Source organism: Pinus tabuliformis, chromosome 7, assembly GCF_031772625.1.
Source record: "Pinus tabuliformis cultivar Carrire ecotype Pingquan chromosome 7, CPIR1, whole genome shotgun sequence".
Classification (NCBI taxonomy): domain Eukaryota; kingdom Viridiplantae; phylum Streptophyta; class Pinopsida; order Pinales; family Pinaceae; genus Pinus; species Pinus tabuliformis.
Genome location: NC_142293.1, coordinates 825,540,354 through 825,547,770, shown reverse-complemented (window position 1 = coordinate 825,547,770; position 7,417 = coordinate 825,540,354). Strand labels below are relative to the sequence as shown.

The 7,417-nt window shown below is 35.9% G+C and overlaps 1 pseudogene; it reads right to left on the bottom strand.

The window, feature by feature from the left end:
- Window positions 1-3,550: 3,550 nt before the first annotated feature.
- On the bottom strand, window positions 3,551-6,373 carry LOC149250161 (glutathione S-transferase U17-like; annotated as a pseudogene).
- Between the last annotated feature and the right edge of the window lie 1,044 nt (window positions 6,374-7,417).

The following is a 7,417-nucleotide window of genomic DNA, read 5'->3' as shown; positions in this document are numbered from 1 at the left end:
TGCTATGATTTATATTACTGTGGCAATGCCATTTTTCTCTCACAAAGTTGCATTCATTGTTTTTTTTAAGACATTAAAAGAATCTAGCTGCTATGGTTTGTTATGATCAACGGGTCATCTTTCAGATTATATTGTAAGATAATGTTAGATACATTAAAGCATTTTGAAATAAACACGGACATGCCGTTGGCATTGATTAGCGGTACATGCTACAATAACTTATCTTCATTGAAAAAGAGATTGAAGTATCATTGAGAATCTCTCACAATAACATGTGGAAACCATATCTTTATGCGGAAATTGAGCATTCTAAAACCATAAAACTTCATCCTGCGAGTGAGCATTGTAAAACTATAAGACTTTATGCGGGTAGTGTGCATTGTAAAACCCAAAACAAACATGATCTTGAATTTTACTTAATCCTCTGGTAACAAAGATTAAATACTTTGTTCCACAACGAATTCTTTTATTAGTATTTAATACATGACCCTTAAATTTTTCATATACTCAATCTTGACTTAAATACACATGAGTGCATTACAGTTCACTTTAGTTACATTTAGAATTAATAACATCACATCAATCACATGATTTATCCATGGAAACGATACATATGATAATTAGATTGCCACCAGGAGGATCTAAATAATTAAGTTCCAATGTACTAAGTTAATGTAGGTTCTCCACATGGCCCACATTATTAATGTCCATTTTCCCAAGCATGTGAGCTTGAACTAGAAACATAAATTTACATTGGAATTCTCATTATAATTGTAATATATCGATCATATGATTTGGAAACATTTCCATTGAACTTTTATTAAACTTTTATGCCACGATCTGGAAAGTTCTCCAAGCTTGGACACTTGGGCTCCCATTAGTCATGCGATCAATCAATCTAGATCTGACGGTCATGAGCAAACATAAGTAGGTTGTGTAACGAATTCCTTTCCTGGTACTGGAGTTGTGCCTCATTCTGTCGTGTGCTTTAGTGTTAGGACACTCTGCAACTTCATGGCGATAGAGGGTTTCAACAACTAGAATTGCTTCCTTTTGCAGGTATTCAAAGTGCACAACCTCCCTGTTTGACATTTTGAGAGTTTAATGGCGATTTGTTTGAGAGTTTATGCATTTACTTGGTTAATTACCCTGTCTGTGCAGGTGACTCTTCCTGAATCACGGTGAGGGAGAGACATATTCAGCTTGTGTGCTCAGGTAACTCCTACCCCATTGCACACATTGGGTAGAAGACATTGATATCAGGTATTTTACTCAGGACCCTCGTTTGGGAGGTGCGTCGGCATGGCACAACCTAAAGGCTCCACTCAATTAGTTGTTTTGTCCCCGAACCCTCCATTATTTCATTTCTACCCTCATCGAAGCTCTGTTAATTCAGTCCCTTGTTTTTTTTTTGTCAGAGGTTAGGTTTTCGGCTACTCTGCACTTGTTAATAATTATTCTACCATTTTTCCAGGTTTTCCTTACCCTACAGTTACGATTGCTTACCTTTCACAGAGGGTTCTAAGTTGGCATAAACTATAGTTATACCTTGCAGAACGAAGTTTGCAATGCTTTAGGTTGGTTATGTATTTGCTCAACATTTTTGTAATGTGTGTATATATATGGTGTGTGTGTGTATTTTGGGGTTTCATCCCCTTTTCACTGGACAAAACCGTTCAGTGGTTTATGACAATTTTCTTGAGATATGAACTGAGCAAGTGGCTCTGCCTTGCTGGATGCTCTGCAACTTCATGGCGATAGAGGGTTTCAACAACAGGAATTGCTTCTTTTAGCAGGTATTCAAAGTGCACAACTCCCCTGTTTGACATTTTAAGAGTTTAATGGCGATTTGTTTGAGAGTTTATGCATTTACTTGGTTAATTACCCTGTCTGTGCAGGTGACTCTTCCTGAATCACGGCGAGGGAGAGACATATTCAGCTTGTGTGCTCAGGTAACTCCTACCCCATTGCACACATTGGGTAGAAGACATTGATATCAGGTATTTTACTCAGGACCCTCATTTGGGAGGTGCGTCGGCATGGCACAACCTAAAGGCTCCACTCAATTAGTGGTTTTGTCCCCGAACCCTTCATTATTTCATTGCTACCCTCACCGGAGCTCTGTTAATTCAGTGCCTTGTTTTTTTTGTCAGAGGTTAGGTTTTCAACCACACCTTTTTTCTTTTGATGGATTGGGGTCTCGGCTACTCTGCACTTGTTAATAATTAATCTACCATTTTTCCAGGTTTTCCTTACCCAACAGTTACGATTTTTTACTTTTCACAGAGGGTTCTAAGTTGACATAAACTATAGTTATACCTTTGCAACGTTGTAGGTTGGTTATGTATTTGCTCAACATTTTTGTAATGTGTGTGTATATATATATATATATATATTTTGGGGGTTTCATCCCCTTTTCACTGGACTACACATTTAGTGTCCAAAAGAGGTATTGGGAAAAATCCTGGTAAGTTTTTTTTTTTTTTTATCGCACTTGAACATGGAGTTAAGGTAAATGCTGGAAGTATCAACTTCTCAAAGAGTTAGATGCTAATGCCACTGCTCGGATAAGAAGGACAAAAGGGATTATAAATACTGTAAGAAGATGAACACATTTTGAGTTTTCTTTTTATCATAAAAAATTTCTGAACTAAGTATGTTGGATAGTGAACTAAAGAGATTAAGATTATAAAACTAGACGTTAAGACTAGGAGGAAAAAGACCTCACTTTTTTTTTTGAAGTAATGAATGTTGTGGAAGCCACATGTAATCAAGAAATATGTTATATTTACTATCTGTTTTTTAAATTTTTATTAATACAGAAGCATTTTTTTATTTTAAAAAATGGTTCCGAGATAACTCATAATATTGAACCAACAACAGAATTTGAAGCCCAAAAATGGTCCTGAGAACCATTCACATTCCGGATTGTTTCCAAAATGCAGCAAGGTCCCATATAAAATTACTCTTCACAAGTTTTGTATTCTATGCAACACTTTATGCTAGCTATAAAGGATCTTTCCAAAAAATTAATTGCATTTCATTTTGGTTTCTATTACATTCTATATCAATTCTTCCTTTTCATTATGGTTTCTGTTACATCCGTAATCAATGCACATTGAATAATGGAATGACAGCTACAATACCAGAGAGATTCATTAAAAACTTGTTCAGAATAAAAAAATACACATTGAAGACAGGAAAGCTCTCTATAGTACCGGCGAGATTCACCAAAACATTATTCAAACTAATTAACATAAAACAGCTAGACTTCAAAAGTTGAATTTGACCAGATGAATAAAAAGACAAAGACTATGAATAACACTCATCTTAAATATAATCTCTCTGCTTGTCCTCCGTTTATAAGGCCGGCATAGTTCGCCCTAATTTGCAGTAGGTGGTGATATCATACCCAAAATATTCGCTCTCCTAATGGATATAGATTCTGCCTGCTTGGCTGGATTGGTCTACTACCTAAATTTAACTTGACTCGACTACCTAAATTTAACGTATTTTAACAAATATAACCTCTGTCTGTGCTAAGTTTGCCCTATTTAGCTGTAGGCGATGAGATCATACTGGCTCTCCTAGTGGACATAAATTCCGCCTGCTTGGCAAAATCAGGCATCACTTCTTTCACTCCATCGGATTTACAGAATCGATCCATCCATGCGCTCAACAATGGCATTTTCTCTGGATCTATTAAAACGCTATTGGTAGCCTTCTCGAGGCCTTTGATAATCGCCGAAAAACCACCCAATGCGATGTCAATCAAGCCGATCTGATCCCCTCCAAAATACGGTTTTCCTGCGAAGCACTGGTTGGTTCGCAGCGCTTCCTCTATCAAAAGAAAGTTTGTAACGCTATCTTCCACTGCTTTTTGTAGCTGCTCGCCATGGCCAGTGAAAACTCCTCGCAGACATGGATAGAACTGAGGGGCACACATTAAAACCATGAGTATATTGGTTATTGAATAGAAAAATAATATTTTTAACTTTCGAAGACACAAATAGCAGACAAGGAAAGGATCGATGAGATATGAATGCAGGCGATTACTAATGAATGAATTAAATTACCTTATCGTCTACAAAGGCAGCCCAAAAACGAGAAATGGCTTGGTCATATGGATCTTTGGGAATTTTTGCGAACAGGGTTTGATTTCAGTAGTAGCTCGCTCTTAGCTCTGAGATTCTCTTATGTGAACTGGTAATCAATACCTTTAAGAGAAAGTGCTATGCGAACCCGCACAATGAAGGGACTCAGAGTCATACCTAACAGCTTTACCTGCTCCTTTTCTCCCCATTTTTTCTATTATTCATAACTTATTTCACACACTTCTTCATTAACCGTTTTTCTGTTATTCATAACTTATTTCAGTTTTATTTCAGTTTTCGATCAACGATCAAAATTCATTCAATCGTCTAACACCACAAATCCACGGTGAACAATAGGACACGGCGGCGGCTGGGGCAATTCATTTCAAAGGGAAACGCCTTACAACATAATTAGTTATGGTGGATCTATAATGAGAAGAAATTATTATGATAATATAATAATAATAATAATAATAATAATAATAATATCCATTTTTAAGGTCACCTCTGCGCATCAATTTGAATGCTAAGTCTATGAAGGCATACATACTCTACCCCCCTCTGGTTTTGAACCTGTGACCTCTTAGAAGGAAAGACATGCTCTTAACCATTAGGCCCACTCAAGCTGTATAAGAGGAAGGAGAAGATATGATTATGATTACAATAGAATATCTATATATATGCGGGGATAGAATACAATATCATTATATTTTGTCTTTTTTATTTATTTATTATAAAAATAATATAATAATTATTTATTATTATTATTATTATTATTTTAATTTGTTGTAAAATTTAATATTGAATTGGTTTAAGAAAAGAATGAAAATTTTTAATATAAGAGAATTTTTGGAAATCAAGATTTTATCATTATAGATGAAGAAACATTAAATCATTTTAATGTCATTATCTATCAAGGTAATTTCTATCTTAGCTCAGGCCAAAGTAGTTCATTTGGTATTGGTAAAGCATATAATGTGTTAGGTAAAACATTATGTGGACTTTGGTTTGATCCTCAAATTAACCTATGTTTACATTAGGAACAAGTATGATATGCCTAATGGTTATAGTAACAGTGGACATAACAAGCATGATACACCTAATGGTTATAGTAGTAGTGAATGTAGTCGACCCTATATAAGGTGAGTACAAGACTGTCCTAATTGCCATTCCACTAATCACAAAGAAAATTAATATTTGTCTTATTAAATGATTTTTGTAATTTTTTAAAATTAAAACACAAATTATTTATTGCAAAATGTATTTCTTATATAGTCATAATGTATGGTCACATGTCTACTTGGAAATAATGGAGGTTGTTGTATTGTTTAGACCGTGTTTGTATTTAGGATTTAGAACATATTTCCTAGGAAGTTGTTTCATCTCCCTAACTAAATGTACTGTTATAAGATATGTGTAATCTTATTTTTATTTGATTAATGAGGATTTGGCAACGCTATTGGGCAACCTCCAGGTGTAGCTCGTCTCACTTGTGAGCGACAGATTCATTCATCAAATTTTACCTTCCTATTTTTAATTTGGTATCAGAGCTTTAGGCATTGATTAAGTTTTTGAGGTGGTTGAGTCTGTTGTGGTTTTAATTGTTATTGGAAGAAGCTATTGCAAGAGCCTTGTCCAAACTTTGTTAGTCAGTCACTTTGGTGTGGAATTTCGTGCAGTCAAAACGATCCATCGAAGCCTGTCTACTGTGAGTCACAACCTGGAATGTGGGTTGTGCCCCTGATGTGCTGAGGATGATCATAACAATAAGATCTAGAGATTTTGTGGAGGATGCATAAAGCCTATGTTGTTTTTGGACAATTTGCCTATGTGGAGCTAAGGATGTGTTCATCTGCAAGCGCTGTGGTGAGCGTGGAGCCAACCAGCCTGTGAAAAATTTGTGTGGCTTGTGTATGCTCTATGTGGGTGCTGTTGGAGATCAAGGCTGCAAATCTGAGCATTGTCTGACTATGGAGAAAGAAGATTTGTGAAGCCACATTGATTGGAAGAGTTGTTTTCATATTCACTTGGAAGAGCATGTCATCTTTTACTTTCTGGAGTGTTGTTGCATGGATACAAACCCATTCGAATTTGGATTTGGTGTCATAAAAGAGATTTAAGAAGCTGAACAAGTTGAAGCCTGTGTGTGGCTCACCACACTGGAGTCAAGAGAATCGACCTATCATTGGAGTGGATTGCCTCAGTTTAAAGAAGCCATGTGGAGTAGTGTGTAAAGAGCCGATACCTGACTGTGCATGGTGGATCCTTACTAACTTCATGGTACTAAACTTGATGAAAACAATGATATAATATACCCACCCTTGTTGAGTTGGGATTGCAACAATGTTTCTTGGTGCATCGAAGTAAATGCGTTAGGAGAAACACACCACTCTAGTTGATTGCAAACCAATAATTTATTGTGACAACACATGGTCAAGCTTGAGAAACAAGAGTTGTTCTTTTGAGAATCGTTGACTAGTAATATGCCTTCTTTGCATTGGAAAAGTGGCTTAGTTCTACGTTGAATTGTACAAAAGTGTTGTCAAAGAATGTGATAATTTCCTTGGAGATCGAAGTTAAAGTCAAAGGTTTCAGCATAAACTTGTAAGTGTCTTGGAGGATTATGCCCAATGCACTTAGCATTAAGAGGCATCTTGGAGGTTTATGCCCAAACACACTCTAAATTAAGAGAAAGTTCACTGGACCAACATAGTCTCCACTAAGCGAGAAGTGCGTTGATCAGGGAAAACTTACGAAATTGAAAAGTTATGTAATGCAGTGCACAAGCCACACTACAAAAGTGCGATGAACAGTTAAATTGTATGTAAAAATTAGTTTCCTTTGAATTTTTTTAGAACAATATTGGTAGGTCATAAAAAGGTTTTTCTTTGGAATTCCTTGACCCTGCATATTTATTTATAGTGAAATTTTTTGGTGTCAAAATGACATATCCTCTTGCATAAACATATCCAAATGAATCTAACAAATTGGATGGTTCCAATTATGTTAATTGGAAATTTAAGCTGCAAATGCTGATGGAAGGCTATGGTGTATGGACAATTACAAATGGAGAAGAAGTAAAGCCAAGTGCTGCTGGAGGCATGACAACTACATCGATCCAAGACTGGAAGAAGTGAGAGAATGAAGCAAAGGTATTATTAAGGATGTCTGTGAAAGCTAGTATAATCCCTCACATTCATGATTCCAAGACCTCTAATGAAACGTGGACTACACTTAAGGATCTATATGAGACAAAAAATACAAGTCAGACCCTCTTCTTGAAAAGTAAGTTCCTTTACATTATAATGGAATAAAATGAATTT